Source organism: Rattus norvegicus, chromosome 6 (genome assembly GCF_036323735.1).
Source record: "Rattus norvegicus strain BN/NHsdMcwi chromosome 6, GRCr8, whole genome shotgun sequence".
NCBI classification, from domain to species: domain Eukaryota; kingdom Metazoa; phylum Chordata; class Mammalia; order Rodentia; family Muridae; genus Rattus; species Rattus norvegicus.
Window position 1 is genome coordinate 19459635 of NC_086024.1, and position 12873 is coordinate 19472507.

Sequence of the window (12873 nt, forward strand, 5' to 3'; positions counted from 1 at the left end):
TTTTAGATTTTTGAGAAACTTCCATACCTATTTCTATAGCAGTGGCACTCATAGTTGCTGTGAATAAGACCTTTCTTCACATCCTTCCCAGCAGCATTTGTTATCATTTCATTTCTTGATGATAACCACCCTGACTAGGGTTTTAATTTGAAAAGACAGACAGACAGACAGGCAGGCAGGCAGGCAGGCAGGCAGGCAGGCAGGCAGGAAGATAGATAGATAGATAGATAGATAGATAGATAGATAGATAGATAGATAGATAGATAGATAGATAGGTAGGTAGGTAGGTAGGTAGGTAGGTAGATAGATAGATAGATAGATAGATAGATAGATAGATAGATAGATAGATAGATAGATAGATAGATAGATAGATGATCCTTTAACATCCTTGTACCAGGGAAGTGAGACCTGGGCTCTCAGGTTGGACTCTCTTTAGTTCCCTTTGACCTGTGAGCTCCAGTTTCCTGTCTGTCAGGAGGGGAAAAGTCCATACCTTCCATCCTTCAGAATGGTCTAAATTTCAGAAGGAATCATGTGAGGAAGTTCTCGGAACAGTCACAGAGCCTCACAGAGTGAGGTATTCCTGCAGCATTGGTACCTCACTTGCCGTTTCTCAGCAGGAGCTTGCCTCAGGCTGAGGAAGATGGATGCTGGCCATATCACGAGTCATATCTGAGGACCAACTGTTGTTTGTTCTTACGCTAGAAACCATAGCAGCTAAGGTGGGCCTCCTTCCAATTACATGCTTTTGGTTCTAATTATCTTACTCAGCCCCCACACAACAATAAGTTCTTCCCTGCCACTATGAGAATTATCAGAAATGGCAATCCTTCCTGAAACACCTCAGCTCTGGAACTGAGTTCTCACCACGGGTCTCACCTTCTTGCTCTGTTTCAACCCCAGCCCCCTAGGAGGCTTACCTATCTTTGCGATATCCTTGTCCATGCCAAAATAAAGAAAACTTCAGTGCTACCAGGGCAAGGAAATTTGTCCTTGGTTCAACAGGTAAGCTTTTGGGCTGCATGCTGTCTGTGTATACAAATAGGGACATGCTTTCCCTAGCCTCTAGGTCTGAGTCCCGTCCACCACCTATTTCCTAATACAGGAAATTCCTACCTCTCTAGAAATCTATGTTCTTATCTTCCCATCAGTGTCTGCAATATGCATGGCTATTTGGATGTCAGTTCCAGTTCTTAGACTCCTTGCCTGCTCTCTTTGGTTTATGACAAGTCCCTTTGACCCTTTCGTTGTTTTCCAAATTCACAGGATTTAATGCCCTGTGGGTCTCCAGCTCCTCAGACACCCAGATGTCATCCTTGCCTGTATATCACCCCAGCAGCCTCAACCAACCTGCCAGAACCTGTCCTATTCAAGAATAGAAGCACAAGTGCTCTCCCTTCTCTGGACAACAAGCTCCACTTTGGCTATCCAGAAGTCTGTGCTCTCTCCAACTCCATGACTCTTTCCAGATACTACCTAATAGCTCCCAGGCTATATTCTTTCAAATAATCCTACCCGCCACAGTAGAATCAAGAACTGCAAAGAACACAGACCATGAAGAGCCCCACAAGTGCTCAGAGCGAACACTCTGTGCAGGTCTCGCCTGGAGTGAGAACATCACCAGCCCTTCATCCTCTTTCACACACACTAAAGTCCCTACTCAGGATAAACAATTACCCAACTCAAGCCATTGTGAGTCGAAGCAACCTGTCACCTGCTTCTCCCCCTAAAGTATATGATTCCTATGACATCATCAGCTTTGCCTCTCTGTTCTACACAGGTACCAAATCATGCAGCCTCTCGTTCCTGTCTTCTAGGTCCATTGCAGCGCTTGTGAGACTTGTCCTTGTTGTCCATGTAGTGGCAATTTATTCTTCTACGTTATTAGTTAATGTTCCTCATTTAATCACATATTATCTATGTCTGGTAGACATGTGGCTATTTCCAATTTTGCCCTATTCCAAATGGTAATTTGGCAAATAGCCTTATGCACATTTTAGTGGGCATAACACATCTCCTGTTGCATATATAACCAGAAGTATGTACACATGTCTTGACTCTTAGTGAACAGGAGATTTTCCAAAAATAAAGTACCAGTTTATAATGCATCAATAGCATATGGCAGTTCTGGTTATTAGGATCTAACATAATTTCCCTTGTGATTTATGTTATTGGCCATTTGTGTATTCATTTTCCTAAGGGTCTGCTCCTGACATATGCAAACTTTTTGTATAGTACAAGTATCTTTCCTCACATGATTATTGGTGCTATCACTCTGTTCACGGGGTTGATGAAGACAAGCTCTTAACTTTAAGAGAATCAAAATATCTAATATATTGTCTAGCCTGGAAGGCTACAGGTAACAGGCTGCCTTTGCGAGGAAAGGAAAAAAAACACTTTGATATCAGGTCTATTGACTTGAAAGTCACTCAAAATAGTTTTTTATATGGCTAATACTTTGGACCTATCATTAGGCTTTTGTTTTTGTACTTGCCCTGGCTTATATGGGTTTGTTTGTACAACTAATACTAAACCTTCCATAGCTATACTCTTATCCTTGTAATCTTTCAAAGTCACACATTCCCTGAGAACTGCTTGCTTACAGAAGTTCTAGAAAGCATCTTACAGGGGATCACTTACATTTCAAAACTGGTAAAGGGTCAACACTCATATTTTTATTTTTACTGCTTTGTAAAATATAATGATAGATCTCTTGTAATTTTACTAGTTACTTTTTGAAACATTTTCCGTATTTCTTTCAAATAAGAAAACCTTTACAAAAGAAGGCTACATTCTTCATCAAAAGGTCATTACTTAACTGTTATAAAACCTTTCTTGGAAAGAGATGAAGAGATGTCTGTTTATCTAAGATAGAAAACCAACACCAAGTGAAAGAAATTATTCCACCCAAGTCTAGACTGTGAACCAGTGAGTTTTAGGGGTTACTTGCAGAAGCATGGATAAAAGATGGGTTGCAGGAATACCAGGAATTCAAAGATAACTGCATCAGCAAAGAGCCACCCCAAAATGATGACGACCTATGAATGTATCATCCCTTGAGCTCCCTGTACAGTGTGTAGGCAACCCCAGTGAAGAGTTTTCACCCTTCCAGCAACTTTCATTAGTTTTTTAATTTCCTGAGCTTTCTAAGTATTGTAAAATTTGTGTACTTCCTGAGCCCCTTAAGTTTTATTAGCTTGAGTTTTATAATGCTTCTCCTAGCCTCCAGAGGAGGAAATAACTACACAACATTATCCCCAAATTTGCTGACTTGAAACAACTACTTTTACCATGTCTGGCCACCAGTTTAAGTTGTACTGACATGAGCGAGTTCGATGTCAGCTACATTCACTCACATATTTGTACTTTACCTGTAGGCTACACACAATTCTGCTTCTAGTACTTGAACAGATAACTGCTGTGGTGATGAGTGACTTGGGTCATATGTTTCTCATCATTCAGTTTGGGTTTATTTTTAAGATGGCTGTCAGGAGCTAAGAAAGCAAATATATAGTTTAAGGCCCCTTGAAATCTAGTCTCAAAAAAAATCACTATTGCTACCCATTCTAGTAGCAAGTTATAAAACAAGCCAAAATTAAAGAAGTGAGGAACTACTAGACCTTAGCAATGGTAATATGGCAAAGACACATTGGAAAAGTTGGATACAGAAGCAGTAATAGTTGTAGCCATTTTGAGAGGTGTATTCATATATGTTAGTTATTTCAAAGCACATAATACACGGTGATCATATCCATGCCATTATCATCTTCTCTTATCCCTCCTCTTCTATCCACTGGTCCTCTTTCTCATTATGGACATTAAAAAATTCTGTCCTTGATTCATTTACTACTTTTTCCTTTGCCATCTGAGAATTTATAAAATGTTTATGCAAACATCGAAATATACTACAATGAGTATACAATACAAATAAAACACATTAATTCTATCTTTGTTGACTGGAGCTTTAATTCTTGTAATAGAAGAAGGCTTTCATGCAGTCATTTAAATGAGGGTTTACTTTTCCCTTCATTTAATGGGCAAATATTTTAAAAATTCTAACAAGCATGACTAACAAGAAAATAAGAAGGAGCACTCTCTTGCACTCATATGCCTATGAACTTAGGTTCATGTTTTTAAAGTCAGAAATTCATGGTGAGAAAATTATGAATGAATAATTACAGATTTCATAAAGACACAATCCTGGGGCCATTTCATAAAGTTCTCTTTCTAACAATAAAAAGCTGGGAAATTATCCAAATATAATTAATTAGCTGAAGACATTATGATTTAACTATATAGTAGAATACCACAGTAATTTAAGATATGCAGAAAAATGCTAACTGATATGGGAAGAGAATCATAACAAATTAAGGTAGAAAAGATTACATATGCTATTATTTGTCTTATCTATGGCTTAGTGACTGTTTTCTAACATTATTAAAATTAGTGCTTCTGTGTGCAATCAGGATGAATGTTCTTTCATAATAAATATGTCACCTGCAGCAAATGTTTTACCAACAAAACCCCACTCTGGGTCTGTCTTCAATAATGTTCTATTATCACCGGGTTTAAAACTCTCCCCAGCTGTGAGGGTTTCACTAACTTCATTTCCTTCCGAGGATAATGAAACACCAGACCTGAGTCAACTTTGTGTCCCCATCTTGGCTGCCAGGGCTCAGTAGGCAGCCTGTCTGTCCAGTTCACAGATATGCAAGAGTTATGTAAATGTATGCCCTTCTGCAAGCCAGAATTCCATGAAGAAAAGAGGAAGGAATCACTAATCATGTACCATAAAAATTCTCTCCTATGAAGACACCAGGGACTGGCCACTTTTCCCAACTTTAGTGGTTCAGTGGCAACCAGCTATGTTGGAACCCTGACCAAGTTCATATGGGTTCAACCCAAGAGAACCTCATCCAATGCCTACACCATACATTCTTTTGCTTCCTGATTCCTGCACCCTTGGCTTCCCTTTAGAGGAAAAGGGTTCCAATAAAGTCCCCCAAATAACAACATTGATCATATGGCTTGCTCATGCTACGAGACAGTATGTCTCAACTGGTGAAAGTGATCCACCCTACTAGTCACAGAGGACAAGGCTTGCTGGCATGTGATGGGCAAAGTGGGAGTTTTGAAATAGGAGGTTCCCTGAAGCATTTCTTGGTGATTCCCTACTCAAAAATATTGATAATTGAAGAGATAAGCAATCATAGCTTCACATGAACAAGATACAAAACCCTTAGGGGTTAACTACCTAGAGAAGCACGTCAGAGTAACTGAAGTATTGATCATAGGTGTAATAAATCTGGAAGAGACCATGGATGAGTAAGATAATAAATTTCATTCTTGGCTTTGGAGGGTCATCTGTTTCTAGGGCAACTATAATTTGCCTCATTATTTCTCTGGCTTTAAGACTTCTCAGAATTGCTGGTAGCCACTGCCTGGAAGGAGATCTCTTAGAATATTGTCATTTTTCAGAGAGTTTTCCGTGTTATAGATTAGGAACTATATATAGTATTTCCCACGGCTCTGAGATGTCTGACCACACTGAGGAGACACATTACTGAGTCCCATATGATTATCTATGAAGTCCAAAGAAATATCCTCCATGGGGCTAGCTCTGAACCAAAGCAGACAGAAAGGGTCAGTGGATAAATCCTTCTAGATTTGTCCCTTGGATAGTCCTTCTTACACACTAGCTTTTTATACCACCTACCACAAAAGATGATCCAGTATGATGCAGCCATCAGTGTTTCTCCTCATGCCATGTGGTTGTGACTTGGTAATCTACCTTTGAATTGCCTTCCCATCTTTCCTGAATCATTCCTTCATTCTCATCCATTACTGTGACAGCACTTCCTAATAAAGAAGTTATAAGTTATGCTTATAAAGCTCTCCCTCAGATTCTGAATCCTAGAGAGACCAAATTAAAACAGAAAAGTATTGCCAGGCACAGCCATGGTGTCCAAGCCATAGAAGAGACCTGTAAGATAGGCAACAAGGCTCCTAGATGTAGAGAGCCTTTTCTTCTCCAGAGACAAGTGAATCCTGAACTCTCCATGAACCTGACTCAATGCACAAGACTAGGGCAAGGAGCATCTTGTCATGAACAAGTGGGCAGAAACTTCCAAAACGTTTCTGCCTTACTGCACACCATTTATGCTCTAATACTGATGGCCTCATTTCCCCAGAGGTTCCATTCATAGGTTCCCTACCACTATTCTTGAAATTCAATGCTTTTCATTTAGAAAGGAATAAATTGTGGGTTTCTGTTCTCATGAATGAAAAAGGACTGAAAAATTCTCTGAGACATCCTTTACTTACTCCTCCATTACTACACAAACACACACACACACACACACACACACACACAAGCGTGGATGAGAAAGACCCTCCCTTCACAAGACACCAAACTTGCCAGTGTCTTGGTCTTAGCCATCCCAGTCTCCAGGATACATTTCAGCTCGGTATGAATTATCCAGCCTATGCTAGTTTGCTATATTAGCACAAGGGGACTAAGTAAGACAAACATAGGAATCGTGGCTGATTGCTTAGTGGATTAGGCTCTGGTTACAGCCCAGCCATGTGGAATCCTCTAGGAGACCTTTCTACCAATGCTACAGAAAAGCGTGGGCATCATACAGCACTTAAACTGAGAGCACACTGCTCTCAGGCACCTCTATTGCTGACTCACAGAATACGCTCAATAATGAAGCTAACAAAAAGTAAGGAGAGCTGGGCACTAAATTAGAGATGCTTGCAGTTGCCACCAGTCTCATGGGGCCTAGTTGATGCTAGCAAGAGATAAGAGGTCAATGTTTCGTTTGCATATGTGTGTGCAGGTGCATGTGCACATATGTGCATGTAGATACCAGAGGACAACTTTGGTTCTCATTCCATAGAAGCCACCAACCTTATATTTTTGACACAAGATCTCTCACTGGCCTATAATTCATCAAGTAGTCCAGGCTGGCTATTCAACACACTCCTACCAACAATTCACCTTCCTCCTCTTCCCCAGAGCTAACAATCCAAGCACACATCACCATGTCTGACTTTTCAGCAATGGTTTCAAGGATTCATTGATGTCCTTCTGCTTGCCAGGTAAGTACTTCACCATCTCTCCCACAGGAGGCCAAGGTTTTCTATAAGCACAACTCAATCTAGTATGTCGAGATCTGAGGGGAATTAAAACACCATTAAATCTAGCAAGGATATGGGCTGGAAAGATGACCCACAGGTTAAGAACATCTCTGTTCTTGCAGAGTACTGTGGTTTGGTTCACAGTATCCACATCAGGTGACTCACGAACACTTCTAACTCCCATTGCAGGGGTTCTGACTGCTTCTTCTGATCTACAAGGGCACCTGCATACATGTGGTACACATACAGACAAGCACACACACACACACACACACACACACACACACACACACATTAAATATAATTTTGATCTACCATGTATAGTAATTAAAGTAGTGCCTGATTCAGACATGACCATTCTGGTGATCTAAATAATACAATCATATAAGAATGTCTCTTTTCAGCTCTAAGCCTCCATTGGCTTCCCTGTTAGCATAACACACTCAGACGGCTGCTAGGACCTCTAGGCTAAGAACAGTGATGGCACAGACCACAGTAGCTTGACTGTTGCAACAAAGCAGGAAGCAGGAAAAGTGCTGAGAGAGTTCTGCAGAGAACAGCAGGTCCAGCCTCTCCTTGAAAGGGAGCAGGCGATGACACTGAACCAAGCAGGAGAAATGCACCACCCACTCCTGGATCTGGAGAAGGATGCAGAAAAGGCAGAAGGAAACTACAGAGGGGTGCTTATTTCTTTTGAGTGGCACCCTTCTCCTGTAACTCCATGGTCATCCTGCTGATAGCATGAACCAATTCAAGTGATGCTCAGGTGACATCCACCAGGCAGGGTGTGATGGCTCCCTTTTCCCCACCACAACATCCTCCTGCTACACCACTGAAGAGTCCTCACTCTTGCCCAGAATTCTAATAGCTGAGTCATGAGAGGCAGTAGTCTGAAAGAACAAACAAACAACAACCACAAAAAAATCTTCCCTTACTTTTTTTATTTTTCAAGCCAAACACACATACCAAACTGTAAAAACCAAACACACAAAATCCATTTATAAAGCAATTTGAAAATAGTGATTTGGTTGCTTTCCTTCCTTCTGTTTCTTCCCTCCAAACCTTCCCTGTTCTTCACATTCACTTTTTTCATTGCTAGTGTGTGTGTGTGTGTGTGTGTGTGTGTGTGTGTGTGTGTGTGTGTGTGTGTGTGTGTGTGTGTGTATCCTGTTCGGTCCAGGTAATATTACTCATATGTGTGTTTCCAATCCTTTGATCCTTTGGTACAGGACATCTAATTGGTATGCTCTTCTCTAGGGGAGGACTCCTCTCTGTGCTCCAGCTTTCCTACATTGCTTCATATAGGGTTGAGGTCTTGTGGGCTTTCCCCCATACAGTTTGGCATGTTCATTGGTGTCCTCCTGGTTAGTTCATGTTTGGGCTTTATGTGAGACTTTACGAGTGAAGCATCTGGCATTACTAGGAGACCATCTGACAGCAAACACCCTTGAGTCTGTGGCTCTTATAATCTTTCTACCCACCTTCTGTAGTGTTCCTTGAGCCCTAGGTACAAGAGTGCTTTGCAGATATATCCATTGGAAAAACTACCAATCAAGGTCACTTCATACAGTCTGTGGTTTACACCAGTCTCTCTATTGCGATGCACAGACATTAAGGCATATAAGATAAATAATCAAGGAAACATTTTTTATATCTGCATCTCATATAAGTCAAGTCAAATATTTCTAAGACAGCTGTATAGAGGGGAAAAGGTAAGTGGCTCCTGATATTGTTTGCTGCCAGAGAAGCAATGCAGGGAGTAAAATCACTCCAGAATCATTCCCAACTCTGGAATATCAGCTTCCCCATAACACCTCTCACAAGCAAGAAGAAAGCAATTGTCATCCAGTGGCTTCTAGGATATTTGGAACGTCATCCAGACACACATGGAGTTCAGGAGCAGCTTCACTGCCACTGAGACTCCTTCTGAGGACTCCATGATGGGCTCTCTGTGCAAAGCCTTCAATAAAGTGTGGAGCAGGCAAGGAGCTTCTGAACTTTATAAGGGAGCAGTGAGCTTGGCATAAATGTGGAAGTTCTTATTTCCAATTGTTTCTGCTTTGTGGAGAACTTTAGTTGACCTTTAGCTCAAAGGAGGAGAGGAAGGACTGATTCGTGATCCTTCTAGGAAGATTAAGAGAAGTGTCATCAAAGTGAAGCCACAAACCAGTAGTTATTTGGGAGGAACTGGGACCATTCCTTGAGTTATACCAGGAACTGAGATAGTGAAGTCAAATGTCAAAGTTCATGTAATTTCTCATATACCTCATCCTCTTCTATGTGTGTTACAGCTTTCATAGCACTTACCAGTGTCTGCCTGGGATAAGCTGTGTTGCCTGGATGTACAAATCAATGATATGGCAAAGCATATTCCTGCCTGCAGTCTGGAAGGTGCTGGGTAGAGAGGAGCCTTGAGGAGTCTAGGCCCTTAGCCTAGACTCCTGTCATTGGCAAATCTCTCTACATAAATTAAATAGTTTTCTTCACATGAGCACCAGAGAAGAAGACATGGGTTACTGAGGAAGAGAGAAGGAAGCAAGAATATTCTGGAACCTAGAACAGGAGGAGACAATCACATAGCCAAGAATGGCATTTATCTACCTTTATTATTCAGTGAGAATTTTGGTTTCTTTAAAAACCCGGTTATGTTATGTGAATATGTTTCTGTTTTAACCCCGGGTGTGTGATAAGAGGCTGCTTCACAGAAGGTGATTATGATTTGCCTCGTGCTCTAGCAGGGGGGTGGTTTTGCCAGCTGCCTGTACTTTCTGCGAGTATGTGACATTTGTAATTCTGGGAATGTTTCAGAGGGTATAAATACTAGAACCCCAAGAGAAGCTGTGCACAAGCTCTGAGGAAACTGTTGCTACCCCAGCTGCTGCTGGTTCCTGTTGGTGCACTTTATCAAGTGGTCCTGAGCAAAGAGATTAGATACTCTGATGATGAAATCAACGTTGCTCCAAGGAATCCAAGCCCACTAGTTAATAGGAAGTAGACTAAATAGGTTATCACTTCCTTTCTCTTCTTCTTTATCTTCTACCTATTGTTGTGGGGTTGGAGGGATTAGGGTAGAAAAGGGTAAAGAATGTTAGAAGATATAATAACCCAGTAAAGTAGTGCAAAAAAATACACCTTCAACTCTACCTATATTCAAATCCTGAATCCTAACAAGAGCCACAGATGTACAACATTGGCCAAGGGTATAATATTTCTGTGCCTCAATTCCCTCATTTATGGAATTGTAATATCAACTTCTCATTAGTTGGTTATAGGAATTTGGATGCATGGTACCTGAAAACTCCAATCACCCAGTACCTGACATAAGTGGCTACTCACTATATTCAGTTTGTATACTCAGTATACTCAGTTAGTATACTCAATATACTCAGTATACTCAGTATAGAAGAAGAAGGAAAACTGAAGCATGACGTTAGAAATGCTATCAGATGCACCTCTTAATGTCAGTCAACAGCAGCTAAAGATTTGGCAATGAAAAACAAAGCAGGTGTGTGTGTGTGTATGTGTGTGTGTGTGTGTGTGTGTGTGTGTGTGTGTGTGTATGAGAGAGAGGGGGAAGAAGAAGAAGGAGGAGGAGGAGAAGAAGAAGAAGAAGAAGAAGAAGAGGAGGAGGAGGAGGAGGAGGAGGAGGAGGAGGAGGAAGATTTCCCAAAGGAGAGGTTTCTACTTATCTACTTACAACAAATAAAGAGAATGCAGGAATGAAGCTAAAATTAACCAGACATCTGGTGAAAGATGAGCAGATGAGCTTCTCTTTGTTTCTTCAAGTATGGGAATAAAGCACCAGCAAAGGGGAGGCATGTTAAGAGCAGAAAAGAATAACTGTCCATGGGCCAACAGGTACATGTGAAAACAGCCAGTGTGTCTTGACATGCTGGTCAAATATAGAACTAGTGGAGAATATGGGACTGCATGAATGACTCAAAAATCATGAAGAATTAAGGAAAAGAGCCTGAAGAAGGTAGTTTAATGAGTTCATTTGCCACACGAGCATGATTTAATATCCCCAGCATCCATATAAAGGTTACATGTTTTCCCAGGACTTAGGAGCCAAAGACAGGATTCCTGAAACAAGCTGCTTAGCTAAACTGGATGGATGGTGAGTTCTTGGTTCAAATGAGAGAACCTACCTTGATATCAAAGGCAAAGTTTAATCAAGGAAGACACCTGGCATCAAACTCTAACCTCTACATGAACAAGTACATACATGGATGCGAAACTACACACACACACACACACACACACACACACACACACACACACATACACATGTTTACATACATACATACCAAACATGTTCACACAAGAACTAGAGAAGACTAAAGATATGGATCAGATGAACATTCAATGGTTTATTTTAAGGTTCATGTAAATCTAGTAAAGGGGGTGCTATAAGAGTTGCTAACAGGCAGAAAGTGGGAAGAAGCTACATCTTCTTTGGAGATGACAGAGAATGGGATCACTCATCAGGCCTCCAAGTGGGAGGGCACAGAGGTAGAATCAGACAGGCAACAGTGGGAGAGCATTGTCAGCATCTCATCAGAGATGGGAAATAGAAAGTCACTAGGAATTGTGAGTCATGCTAGGAGGCAAACATTTAGAATACATCACAAGAATATATCTTATCATGAATAAAAAAATGGATAAAACCTATAAAGTACTTTGTCTTATTAAAGTAACCAGAATGGCCTACATTTCCCATAACCCCGCATTTTACAAGGCAATCTTTCTTAGACCCTTATTCCATTTGACAGAAACAGTTTGGCCATTGCCAGATTCTGGACTTTTTGAAAAATGTTTGCTTGCTCTTCTCATCCTCCAGGCCTGCCTGTGGTCATCATCACAGAGCTTCCCTCATGTGACTTTTCCTCCTTAAACTGTCTCACAGCAACCTAGGTTCATTGATTTCCTCAAAGTCAAGCTACATCAGAGATCAAGTCGTGGTGCTGTTTTTGAAGTTTTGGGAAGGATTCAAAGTCAAAGAAAAATAAAATTAAAATCAGGACTCTTTAGACAGGGTGATCAGAGACCCTTTAAGCCAAAACTCCAAACCAAATTCACAAGATACATGAAAGTGTCCCTCCTGGGTAGCCATATCTGAGGCCCCTACAGTGCATCTAAGCATTTCACTGGGCCCCTAGGACAGTATCCTTGAACATTTTTCCAGATTCTTACTAGACATGCGAAGTTCCTACCAAAACCTACCAAAAATATTTTGTTATTCCATGACCTTGGACCCAATTCTTCCTTTCAAGAGGAAGCTTCTGGGTTGAGAATTTCCTCTAGGACTTTCTGTAGATCAAGCCCATCAATGTTCAATAACTTGTGCAAGTACTGCTTGCTTATAGCTGACTTAGGAAACCAACCCAGCTTCACAGCAACAGAGGAGCAGAGAATGCGAATATAGAACATTAACACCCCATTCTCACAACAGAATGGGGTGTTATAGACAAGCATGTTTCAACCATGAATAGAAACCATTTTCTGGAGTCTAACTTCTTGAGTTCTGCATATATTTTGGATATCAGCCCTCTATCAGATACAGGGCTAGTGAAGATCTTTTCCCAATCTGCAGGTTGCTGACAGTGTCCTTTGCCTTACAGAAGCTTTTTGTTTCATGAGGTCACATTTGTCAATCATTGATCTTAGCGCCTGAGCCATTGGTGATCTGTTCAATGCATTTGAGGCTCTTCCCCACTTTCTCTTCCATTA